Genomic DNA, 13,211 nt, shown 5'->3' with positions numbered 1-13,211 from the left:
TCACTTAACATTATAGTCTCGAGGTACATCTATTTTTCTACAAATGACTCAAATTTATTCTTCTTTACAGCAGAACCATATTCCACTGTGTATAAAGATCACTTTTCCTTTATCCATTCATCTGTTAATTGCATGTAGGCTGCTTCCAAAATTTAGCTATTATGACATACTGCTATAAACATGGGTATACATGTATCATTGTAGAATGATGTCTTAATTGTTTCTGAAAGACACCTAGAAGGGGAATAGCTTGGTCTAATCAAATTTCCGTTTTAAGTTTTCTGAGAAATCTCCATACTGACTTCCATAATGGTTGTACTACTTTATTTTCCCACTAGCAATGTGGAAGCATTCCTTTCTTCCACAGTCTTGCCAGCATTTGTTATTTTGTTTCTTGACGATAACAAATGTGGACTCAGTATTGTTCTAACTTTCATTTCTCTAATAACCTGTGATGGAAAACATTTTTTCATGTATTTATTAGCCATTGGTACCTTTTCTTCCAAGAAGTGTGTTTTGTTCTTTTTCACAATTTTGGTGGGGTCTTTTATTTTAGGGGGTATTTTTTGAGTTCTTTATAAATTCTGGTTATTAAAATTCTGTTCAGGTGTAGCTGGCTGACGTTGACATTAAGTTTGTCATATGTGGCTTTTTTTCAGAATGAGGTGAGGTTCTTTCAAATCTATTTTAAAGATTTTTATCATGAATGGATGTGGGGTTTTGTCAAAGACATTTTTTTTTTGCATTTATTGAGATTATCATATTACTTTTGTTCATAATTCTTTTTAGGTGATGTATTACATTTATAGTGTATTGTCTGATTTCTTTTGGATTGAGAGCACCAACATCTGACAGGATCTACATGGTCACCATAATCCATAAACCACAGTGGAGAAATAGTGAACAGAAGCATTGAAATTTCCTACATCTACTGCAGCTAGGAGTCTATCCCATTAACCAAGGGCTGTGTCCTTATGCCCTTCACTAACAAGGAGGGCACAGAGACTTAAGGGTAGTTAAGGTTTCAAACTGCCACTGCAGCTTAGGAACTGTGGGCAGAGTGGCCCAGCAGGAATGCTTCCACAGAGAGTACTCAAAGCTGTCTTTACACATTCTGATACTTCTCTTTGTGGGGACATCAACAGTAGTTACAGTGTAACTAGTTTAACGGGGAAGTATATTCCACCAGCTTGCATTTCATCCTGATTTTGAAATACTTGTCATGGAAAGGTTTGACTTGTGTTATGCATTCTGTATTCTCAAAAAATGCCTAAGTACGAGGATATCACCCAGGATGATAGTAGTTGGACCCGGGCCTTTTGGTGACAATTAGGTGTAGATAAAAACACAAAGGTGAATCTATCATGAACACATTAGTGCCCTTGCATGAGGAGATATCAAATAGCTGTTCCTTTCCCTAGATATCACCAAACAGAAGAAGAGTCCAGGGTCAATCCAGAAGGGGATTCTTTCCCTTAACCTGACCAAGCTGGCACCTTGACCTTGGACTTACAGTTTTCTAAACTATGAGAATATATATTCTTATTGCTTTATCTATTTATCCTGTGGTATTTTGTTATGGTAGTGCAAGATGATTAAGAAAACCATTTTAATTTGATTTGGATTTTCACAAATTCCACACATCTCCTTCATTTCCTTCTTACTTCATAATATTATTTTCCTTAGGCTCCCTGAAGTGTGGCTCTTTCACACCTGTGCTGTGCTGAATGTGTCTTGTGAAGGGTAGGGGAAGATAATAATAACTAAAAGAGAAGATGAATTTCCAGCTATGAGAAGGTTCCTTGGCACCAAGCCTCATGAGTCCATAAAAAGCACCAGGGAGATGTGAACTGTAGTCTGTCAAGTCATCCTTCACAGATAGCAAATGACGCCATTTAACAAAGTTCCTATGTTGGCTGGACTGGATCAGAAGGCACCTTGAAAAGTTGTATAGTTTACCCTCTAGGCTAACACAGTGGAATAACATGAAAATAACATTTAACTTCTAATTCTGCCTTATTTTGTTTTACCTCTTGCAAAGTCTTCCTTTTGGATTTTTGGGTAGCAGAGAGAAAAATCTTTTCTGATTACCCAAAACTGCTTTGAACATGGTGAAACTAAAAGCACTTTCTAGGCCTCTGAAAGGGTATTTCACCACAATGTTTTCTGATTTTTCAGATAATAGGGCTATACGGGTGAAAAGAATTCAAACAAAATTCAGGATGATCTGTTCAGCTCCTTTCTTGATATAAAACGAATTAGTATCTCTCTGGCAGAGAAGCAGTTAGATGAGAAAGATGGTGGCATGTACAATGTGCACATTGAAATAGAAAAAATCTCCCAGGCTTTCCAGGGTTTAAAAAGTACACCCATCAGGATTTTATACACATTTGACTTTCCAAACACTGTCCTCTTTAGAGTTATGAAATGTCTCCAACTCTAAATGAAAAATATTAACTTTGAGATGATGGAAAATTATCTCAAAGCCCAGTGAAAAATTGATTGCTACAATATTTACTGATGGACAACACATAGTGTCAAGGTTAAACACATTGATAGTCAGTCCTCTATAATTGTCTGGGCTTTCCCGATTCTTAATTATCACTTTAGGTTAGGAAAGAGGAGCAACAGACTGACATGTTCAGATGGCCAATTACAGCAAACATTTTGAGTTGGATTCTATAGAAGGAAAAGCATCAGATCATTTAAGTGACTATTTCTATTGTATGCAAACACAACACATACTTTTGTTTCTTCAGTACATAGGGCTTAACATTGTCCATCGTGCAGATACTCAAAAGTATTGTCATGTAAGTTTCTATATTTTTCAATGAATAACTAATTACTTGAATATTTTTCAATGAATAACTAATTACTTTCAATGAATAACTAATTACTTTGCTCACATGGGAGTCTCTCCTGAATATTTTACTTAAAGATGGGTAATTTAAATTTCAACTTAAGGGGCTGGGAATTTAGCTCAGTGGCACAGCACCTGCCTGGCAAGCTCAAGGTCATGAGTTCGATTCCTGGTACTGGAAGAAAAAAAACAAAACAAAACAAAAAAACAAAAAAGAAAAAAAAATTTCAACTTAAAAATTCTTATACAACAAAACATTATACAGCAACTACAAAGCATATGTTTTGAAGAACAGGTGCACAAAATAATGCCTACAGCAGAAATAGACCTCAGTAATCACTCGTTTTTCTATCTTCTAGGGCCACTTATAGAGACCACATGACTAATTCTGGATAACGAAGCATAAACAAAACTTGTATTACTTCCAGATCAAAGAAGTGATAAAATAACACTTTTTTCCCTATTTTTCATCACTTTTGCAGAAGAGGTGGGTAGAAGCTCCCAGGGATTTTATCAGCTTGGTCATGTGAGTGAAACCATTTGAGTAAGAAATAATTTCTGTGGTACAGTACAGAGAGGTTAGAGACCTTCATGGTTAACCATGGTTCTTGGTTAGAAAGATACTGAAACCTACCGTAAACTCTCCCTCATAGGGTGACTCTCAATGACATCGTCACCAGTTAGCTAAGGGTTCATCTGCTCATTTTGGATAGAAGTCAGGCAATATAATAACCACTGTTAATTTCCTATCATCTTGTTTTGAAATTCTGTATTATTTTTATCATTTAAAAAAAATTATCTTTAAAATAAAAAAAATTAAATTTAAAAAATAAAGAAATTATGGACTGGTAAGTTGTAGCTCTCCTGATGTTAGCAGCTCTAGACTTTCAGTGTCAGTGGCTCTTGGTCCTTACTGTTGTAGCTCTGGGATTTGCACGCCAGTAGCTTTCAACCCTTAGTGTTACAGGTTAGTGCAGTACCTCTTGGCAACTCCTCACTACCACTGTCACCTCCTCAGCAGGCAAGGTCTATAGCCTCATTTACATTCATCTAGAGCTCTTCCAAGAACTTCTTCTCCCTTACTGTACTCTCTGTAGGTCACCATAGATCTCTGTCAGTCCCCGCTAGTCCCTGCCACCAACTATCCACATTACTACTCACCACTGGTCTGTGGGATTACACCTACTGCTAACAGTGTTTTGGGGTACATTCCATTGAGGTCGCAATACTAAAGATAAGAATTATGAGTTATCAGTAGGACCACTTGAATAAGGATGTATTTGGACTTACGCTCTAGCAGAGGGGTGTGGTGTACAGGAGGGACCCCTCCTGGTCTGCTGAAAGGACTGAGTGAATACTGCTTACATAGAAGAGTAGGTTGTACATGTGCCCTTTTTTGCACTTTGTGAACCTGTTCGAAGGTTATTAGAGTATCGATCAGGGGGCATTGTCATCTGGAGTTTCCATTATGAATACAGGTACAGTGGCTGCAGGACAGTTATCTGAGATTGGCCAATATTTCAAGCCTGCTATGGCCACAGCAAATATTTCCTGGAGGGAGATGCTATAGGGTATGTAGGACAACCTCAGCTTTCCCTCTGGCAGCTGGACTGAACTCTGAGAGAAGCAACCAATTGATTAACATCTCCCATAATTTCTGTGAAAATAATAGAGCTGAACTCATGGCTACGACAGTTTTCTGCAATTTTCCAGGAGGACTGGCTATTTTGATCTTGGCCTGGCAGGGTCTCAGGATTTCAAGAATATAGACAGTATGCCTTATTCCTCCCAGTTTTCCCTGTCAGGCACAGTTTTATGGCTGCTCCTTAGACAGGAAGTACCTATGCTTGCAGCAGCCATAGCCAAGTAGGTGCATCCAGGTCATCCATCCAGCTGCTACTGGTCTGGATGGTTTCTTCAGTAGTAACACTAAAGCAAGTCACCTCGGGACAGCCTCAAGGAGCTGAAGGGGACTGGCATGACAGCCGACAGACTGTTCACACTGTCTTCTGGCTGTCAGAGGAAAAGGGAAGAATAGGGCTTCCTTTCTGTTCTATCTCACCATTTAGCAATTCAAGAGTGTTCTAGATCAGTGGTAGCAAACCTGTGGCATGGGTCCCACAGTATGTACACAGAGACCTCTGTCAGCATGCAAGGCAAGTCAGCCTAGCCAAGGTTTGACAAATTATCAACATGCATACAACAGCAAAGATCATATTAATTGTGCAAAAGCATGCCAAATGCAAACTTTTACCTTTCAGTAAGCTATTTGTATCATTCAAAGTTCTGTTATTGTATTTTTTCTTTTAAGACAAAAGGTGTTAGCTTGTGAATTTTTTTTTATAAACTAAATCTCAGTATTGAAGTTTAATTGCAGTGTTGGCACTTTGCAATAAATAAGTGGGTACTGGGCTGCAGTTGGGCACTCAGTCTCTAAAAGTTTTGCCATCACCATTGTAGATACTGAGCACTTTCCTAAGATTATGAGACTGTACATTGGCCCACCTTTTCTTAAAAGCATTTGACAGCTTTTACAGCAGCCTCATAAGGTGATTGTACCTGTAGGCTTACTTCTCTCTTAGCAGTTCAATCTGAGAAAAAAATTAGAGAATAATAATGATTATAATATCTATAGCTATATTTATGCTATGATTTTTCAGTACTGAGCATTGTAAGGAGCATAAGCAGATGAATTAATTCATTAGTCACAGCAAGCCTCCTAGGCAAGTCATATTTTTCTCCTGAGTAAAGAAAGTAACATTGAAATATATAAAAAATTAAATAACCTGCACACAAGTATGAAGTGGAAGAACTGACATGTAAGTCCTGGTGTGTATAATCTTAAAGCCATCACTTTTTCTATTACCTCACAGTACCCCTCCAAAATCCATGATTATGATAATCAGATTCAATATGATGAACACACAAGATGCAATAAGAAAAATTTACAACTAAAACACACTCTAAAAAATTCTGAACCCTAATCAGTATCCAAGGGAAGTGATTATAATACATTTTAGAGAAAAATAAACACATTGAGAAACACCTTATTTGGTCTGAGTGAACCACATATACACATATTCTGCTTTAAAGTCAAATTCTGCGCAATTATCTCAGAAATAATGTGTACAAATGCTACACTCTTAATGTTTGTCTATTTTTTATATTATTTTAGTGTAAGTTCTAACATTAATGTTTTAAAGAGAACTGTGGCATTCTTGAAAAAATAAAATAAAAGCAATGCCATCAAATTTAAACCAATCAAAATTGTTGGTTGGGTCATTTGCTTGTGGTGGGGGAAGGACTCTAATGCATCTAAACTTCAAGATTTTCAAAAAAGTAAAAGCATGAAGCCTTTCACTGCTTTTCTTACAAGAAATGGTAACATATGAGCCTTAAATTTGACTGAAATGAAATGTAAATTCTGTATGCTTGCACTTCAGAAGAGTTAGCTTCTTTTAAATTACATCTTTCACAGTTTGTTCTTTGCTCTCATTTCTGCAAATTTCATTTTATTTTTGTGTGTATCTTTCTCCTCATATCTATACAATGTAAGCATTAGAATCCACGTCTTCATACATGATCAAATGTGCTCTGCCAAAGAAAATATTGCCATCATCCTGTAAAATAACTCTACCTTGCAACACATGTATCTTGTTAAAATGACGCAAACTTTAGTGCTATTGTCTCTGCTGTAGCCCTGGGCCCACACTGTTGACTCACAGATCACTAACGTGCACTGATGAAGAATGGGTGACTTCACAAACACCTGCTCATCACCACCACAGGAGAATCAACAGAGACTTTGATTGATGTTTTAAAATTGTTTATAAAGAACAAGGATAAACAGGTATCTAATTTCCCACAGATCTAAAGAGTTCTATTGAAAGATAAAATTACAATTTAAATATCCAGAAAGAACGCTTCCTCCCTGGGTTGATTTATTATTTCACGATGTAAATATCATGTATATGTAACTATGAAACATATATTAGTTGTGTATTGCCCAAAGGAAGGCTCTCTGGCCCCTGAATGAGGAGCACTGCCTAAAGTGTCAGCGTGGTGTCCTCTTTAATTCCTTTGTTTAACATTCTTATCTTCTTTCTAGCCAGTTCTTCTCTCAATTTTACAGTTTTGATTATACTTATAATTATCACCATGGACTCACCTCCTCACTTTCCCAGATTCTTGAAATAGAAGTTAATGATTTTTGTAGAGGATCCTTGCCAAAATAAATTAAAATGCAATAGTTCAATTAATAAATTAACCCATAAATATAACACATAATAGCACATAATTTTATTCTTTAGGGAATTTTACACAGATAAAAGCTCATACTCATACAGTGTCTCATCTTGAATGTATTTTAACCACAAAAACTGTGCATGGAATTATGTCAATGGAGTTTATAAAAGCAGTATAAAATCGTTTAGATTCTTGACCTCCACAAGGTTTCTTAGTGATATGTATGAGTGGTACTGAACCTCTGGAAAAAGATAAATGTAGGCAGTAACATACTGGAAAATGTAAGTTCTTTTGGTGGGTCACTAGTTGCGGGGTCCTCATAGTTTTCAAAAGGTAAGAAGTATATTTGTTCTGGCTTGCAGAAGGGAAGGGAGGGCAAGAGATGGATGGATGGGAAGGGAAAGAAGGAAAGGGGAAGAAGATAAGGAGAAATTATGATGTGTTATCTATGTATACCAACTACCCACAGTAAATGTAACCATTATGTACTGCAGATCCTAACAAAAAACCTCTATGGCATAAACCTTCTATGGGGGTAGCTCAAATTTCAAAATATAAAGAGTAGAAAGTATCAAAGCATCATAAAAAACTATAAGGTCTCTCAAATCCATCCAAAAGTCTTGAACCAAATTAACTTTGAATTAAAGACTAAAAATTTCCTTGTTTTAAATGTTAGGAAATTGAATTAAGAAAGACTGCACTATTAATTTTACAATCTTTGCCTCACAATAATCTCAGTCATCCACATTTTCATTTTAAGTAAAATAATTGCCATATTGAGAATCATGAATTCTTGGGCTGGCATCACAGTGAGGTCCTTACTGCCAGTATGCTCACTCTGTTTTTCTCATTCATTCTACCTGGGAGGGAGAAGCTCTAAAGAGCATCTATCATTATTATACTGCAAGTTTCTTGGGTCACCAAGAAGATTTGTACACCCAACACCAGCCAAATCCCTGACACTATATAGTTTTCACACACTATCTATGTCACTATTTTACTAATTCTGATAGATTTAATAATGGTTAAAGTATCCACAAATCATTGGGAAGTATATATGATAGCAGCATGTAATGTAAGTGATCATTTCTCCTTAAAGTAACTCCCTTCATTTGACTTCCACGGCCCTATTTCTGCTATTTTCTTCCTTCTCTATTCTGCCCTCAGTCTGTCTCACAAGTTCCTTTGTCTTTTCGAGTCTTTCAACAATGAGTTGTCCCAGAGATTACTCTTTGCAGCTAATGTTTTTCAGTTTACCTTCCCACCTTTAATGACCTGCTTTACCTTTACCCTCAGGGCTTTAAATACCATTTTATACTGATGATTCTCAAATATATATTTCCAAAAGGAATTTCTCCCTTGGACTCTAAACTGATATATCTTGCTAGGTACTTGACTCCTTCATTATATGTCTAATAGGCAGGTTAATATGAACATGTTCAAAAATGAGTTTCTGTGAACTATCCCACATCACATATGCATTTTTAACTGTAGTTGTTTGATTATTTTTAGTCTCGCTATACACTTTATCAGTCTTTATAACAGATTTGTGTGATTTGAAAAAAGTGTATTTTCATCCTTTTTTTAGTTGCCACAAATGAATTCCACAGATCACATAAATTAAAACACAGTTTTATTCAGCTCATAGTTAAGGAGGCCGGGAGACCCACTGTCAAGTGACCAAATATGATGACAATCTTTTTGTTGGTGAGGAATTTCCAGAGTTCCAAGATGTTGCAGGACATCACATGGCTAGAGGAATGCACACAAGAGACAGAGCCAAACTGACTTTTACATCAAACCTACTCTTGCAAATACCCATTCATCCACCCATCACAACAGAGTTCACAACATCCATTACCTCTTAATATTTCCACATGGTCCCACCTCCTACACCTCACAGTGGGAATTAAATTTCAACATGAGTTTGGGCAGGGCCACTTAAACCATGATGGGCAGAAGCTCACATGTACATACATGCATATGTGTGAATATATATATTTTGTGATAACAACTTTATACATACATATGAGAACAGCCTGACATCATGAAGATAAATAATATATAACTTATAGAGTGAATTGTATGCATACTATATAAAATATACTCAATATTTAATGTTTAATATACTTCATTTTAATTTGTTAAAAATGACATAATTTTGAACTGTCAGAGACAAGGAAAAGCAAGGGAGAATAGAGAAAATATAGAAGTAAAGATAAATTATGGTGTGGTAAGAAGCTTGAAAAGAGAGATTAACGGAACAGCAAGAAAAGAGTGAATCATGGAATTTAATTGTCCCATCTGCTTTATTTGGTGTGCAGCATGGTTCTGAGAGAGACGACAAGTACCAGAAAAGTTATGAATGGAAGTTTTAAACTACAGCACACTGTGTTTCCCGTATAAACCAACATGAAGGATGAAGCTGTAGTGAAAACACTGGAAAGGTAGTTGTCCATGTCAAGTGGCTGATATCTAGCCATTCACAGAGTGTCATTCATAGCATACATTTTGACTGCAGTATACTCTTGCCATTTAACTGTTCTTTGTGTGACAGCATAAGTGGTTTGCTGTCACTTTATTCTGATCGTAAGTGATTCATTATTTATTTCAATGAGTGTTCTCTTAGTTTGTCTTCATCCCAGACACACTTTGAAACACTTGGAATAGATGAGTGAAAACTGACAACTAAATAAAATATCTCCCTCAGGTGGAGATGTTCTACTTAGGCTTTTGGATGAATTAAAGGGAATAAATTTTAAACAACATAACTATGCATTATGCTTATTATATCTAACTGTATTATATGATACATACTATATATATATATAAAACTGTATTATATCTTTCTTATGCTAAAATAAAGAGGTTTTGGACTTGGTATAGTATAACATTAGTTTTCCTCACTTAAGTATTAATAAGGAAAAGAAGAGCCATTTGTTCATAAATAAATAATGCACTAAAGGTAAAAGAAATCATCAATAATTTCAATCAGATGAGATGAGGATAGTTGTGGGTATGATATATTCTCCAATATCACTGAATATTTCATACTAAATGTGACAAGTAACTATTTCCTGAATATTAACATATTTGTCAGTATTTATATCTTTATATCATCAAATATTAAAATAAATTTACATCAATATGTTGTTAGGTTTATATAGTTATTAAATATTATTATGGCTCTCTTTTCTTTAATGATTAAATCAGGTCAAAGTGTTCCTGAGCTTTTGGATTTATTATTTTACCTAATTATCTAGTTTTCCTCTCAGTTTCTATTTCTGTCTTGTATATTTGTTTCTTACAATTCTGTGCCTTTTTATGGGGTGGAGGTAGGGAACAGGAAAAACATTGCTAATCCTTGCTTCTATGCAAGTAATGTGAAAACCAATTTTATATCTCTTTTTTTAACTGATAAGAGATCTTATAAAACATCCAATTGACCAATATTACTTTGACAGAGAGATCATGTTTCAAGAGCTTGTAACACTCTCAGTAAAGGGTTTGGGGTATTTGGAATCGGCACCTGCACATGGCAGAATTTCTAAGAGATTGAGGAGTACATTGGAAACTGGAAAATCTGATCCTGCTCCATCTAATTTGTGAGTGATCCACAAGTAAGAAATTTATAAGTCCTATTCATTTATTTATTTAAAATGAAGTAATTGCAACAATCTCTAGATTAAATGATAAGAACCATTTGGAGAATAAGGATCAACACAAAGTGACTAGCTAGAAAAAGGGAGCAATTTGAATGAAATACATGCACATGCCTATTCATGTTTGAATAAAGTTTTCATCTTAGTACCTTAAATCCCCAGAGTTTTATTTACTTGTCTGACTCTTCCCACATGTTATGCTCATTCATAGCTCAGTATTTGTCATTTGTGAACAAAGGTCTTGCCTTAAATTCCTGCATGAGAGTCACTCTAAAAAATAGCCATCTTTGGGCATCAGTGGGTCTATTATTTCTGACTGACAGTAAAGCTAGGTAGCCCATTACACGTCTATGATTTGTAGTAACTATCTGGAAGTTTGGACTTAAATTCACCACCAACTACTTCAAATCTGCTCAATTTATGTGCATTTTGGCTCATTTATTTGAGCTCTGGGTTGTTTTGGCCTTAAGTGTTTTTTTTCCCCACACTATATTTTACTTTCTAAGCCATCTCTGGTCCTTTCAAAGGAGACGTTATATAAACCCCCGCGGGAAAAAGACTAGGAAGTGCTAGAAAATTTTCTTACTTAAAATAATTCTTTCCTGCATGCCATAAAAATGTGCACCTTTCTGAGGACAGAAGAATTGAGATATTTATGATATATTTTATTATCAGGACACAAGTGTTATTCTTGCAAAAATAGCTGACAATGGAGATTGCGATTTTTTTCTAATTGCTAAAGCTAAAGTGGACTTAGGATTTCCTAGTAAAATTTAATTAAACTACTTTCAGAGAACCGGGACTTCGTTCTCCACAATGGTTTGTCAGAACACTGTAAGGTGAAGTATAGCATATGTGTTTTCTCCTACACCATTTTAGAAGTTTGGAAAAAAAAAACAGATACATTTAAATTTGATGCATTGTCTTAAGTCTTTTTAATGGCCTTCATTATTCCACAATTTTCCTCTCACTACATTGTTCCCTGTGCAGTCTTTTAATTAGGTGATCACCTCCCACAATCTTCCACTCACAGACATCTGTGTATTTAAAGGGATTATTGACCACTTGTAAGGAAGAGACTATTGACCCATTGATCAAACAGATGTGACAGATGAGACCACCACTACGATGTAGATGGAAGCTTTCAGGGCAGATACTTTTTCTTTTTTTTTTTTTTTTTGTACCAGGAATCAAACTCATGACCTTAGGCTTGCCAGGCAACCATTTATGCCACTGAGCTACATCCTTGGCCCTCAGGGCAGACACTGCGAAGGTTTTGGGTCTTGGTCTAAGTATTTAATATTGGTTTCAGCGTGAAGATCTTATAGGATTGCACAAATTTGTCAGAGGAGACAAAACATGCCAGAAATTTGTTTTTCAGATCAGGCCAGGTTTTAGTTCATCTTCTTAGTCTTTCACTGAAGGCTTCTTCAAGTTTTCTTCACTTCCTCTCTACCCCTTAGCATATTTCAGGTAAGGAGGTGATGAATAGCATACATTTTATAAGTGAACACTATCAGGCCTCCAATCACTTGGATGAGGGTACAACAAAGGATAAAATGACAAAGACAGTAATTTGGAATGCTCAGGGGTCCAGAGGGTCACAGGTCTTATCAGGCTGAGACTAAGAATCTCTGAACTTTTTACTCTTTATTGAATGCACACAAATTTTCCAGGGGCCATGTATGGAGATCCTGGGAACAGAGGAGTGGAGGGCACTAACACTAGCAAAGTCTAGTAAGAGACAAAGCATTATGCAATGGATTAATGAGAAACTTGCTTTTTCCATGTGTTAATATTTACGTCTATAGAATTTTGTGTGAGAGTCAGAGAGTCCTCATCTGAAATGCTGTTTTGCTTTCTGCGATGTCACAATGTCATGAGTCATAGAGACCTCTACTGAGGCCAGTGGCATAGGGTTTTTGTTTCCCCACGTCAAATTTTGGCTTTCCCAGCAAGGCATGTAGGCTTGGGACAGACTCAGACTTTTAGTACAGAGAGCCAACTGGCAGATTTCTAGCTTGCTCAGGGCGGTTTCCATCAAAACACTGAAACCTTGAAAATATTTTCTCTAAGTATATTTCATAAACTGAAAACTAATTACAGATTAATTTAAAGGGGGGCTGCAATTGGATAACATTCAACCTATCTACTGCAGTCATTATTAGAATTTTGAAAACCTAAACCTTTAATACTTTTCCCTTATTTTGTTAGATAATGGTGGCTATTCACTAAGTGAAACCAACTACAATATTTATTTTCTTTTGTCTTTTTGGAAGTAATATATGGGACCATAATTTTTAAATACAGTTTTTAAAATATAGAGATGAAACTGAAATAACATTTATTCAGTGCCTATGTTGTCCCAGATATGGTGTTTTCACATTTCTGATTACTTCTGAACAGTTAAAGAAAGATACAAGGCTCAAAGAAAACTTGGGAAA

This window comes from Chinchilla lanigera, unplaced genomic scaffold (assembly GCF_000276665.1).
Source record: "Chinchilla lanigera isolate Chin_1 unplaced genomic scaffold, ChiLan1.0 scaffold00056, whole genome shotgun sequence".
Classification (NCBI taxonomy): domain Eukaryota; kingdom Metazoa; phylum Chordata; class Mammalia; order Rodentia; family Chinchillidae; genus Chinchilla; species Chinchilla lanigera.
The sequence above is the reverse complement of the archived record's forward strand: the minus strand, read 5'-3'. Positions refer to the sequence as shown.